Raw genomic sequence first — 602 nt, 5'->3', positions numbered from 1 at the left:
TGAATTGGCCGAGACCTACGAATGTTCCTGAGATCCGTAGCTTCATGGGTTTGGCTGGTTATTATCGTCGTTTTATTGAAAGATTTTCGAAAATAGCTAAACCTATTACTCAACTGACACAGAAGAATCAGCGATTCATTTGGTCAGATGAATGTGAAGCTAGTTTTCTTGAATTAAAGATGAGATTGACCACAGCACCTGTGCTTACTATTCCCTCAGGTACCGGAGGATTTGTAGTGTGTACAAATGCGTCTGGTAAAGGTTTGGGCTGTGTTCTGATGCAACATGGCAAAGTGATTGCTTATGCGTCTCGTCAATTGAAATCTCATGAAACACGTTATCCTGTTCATGATCTTGAATTGGCCGCCATTGTATTTGCTCTGAATATTTGGCGCCATTATTTGTATGGAGAAAAGTTTGTTATTTATTCAGATCACAAGAGTCTGAAATATCTCTTTTCTCAATCGGATTTGAACATGAGGCAACGCAGGTGGATGGATCTCCTGAAAGATTTTGATTGTGAGATTCAATATCACCCTGGATCGGTGAATGTTACTGCGGATGCCCTTAGTCGTAAGGTGCATGATTCTGTGTTAGCATCT

This window comes from Primulina huaijiensis, chromosome 13 (assembly GCF_012295235.1).
Source record: "Primulina huaijiensis isolate GDHJ02 chromosome 13, ASM1229523v2, whole genome shotgun sequence".
In the NCBI taxonomy this organism is placed as follows: domain Eukaryota; kingdom Viridiplantae; phylum Streptophyta; class Magnoliopsida; order Lamiales; family Gesneriaceae; genus Primulina; species Primulina huaijiensis.
Note: the sequence above shows the minus strand (reverse complement) of the source record.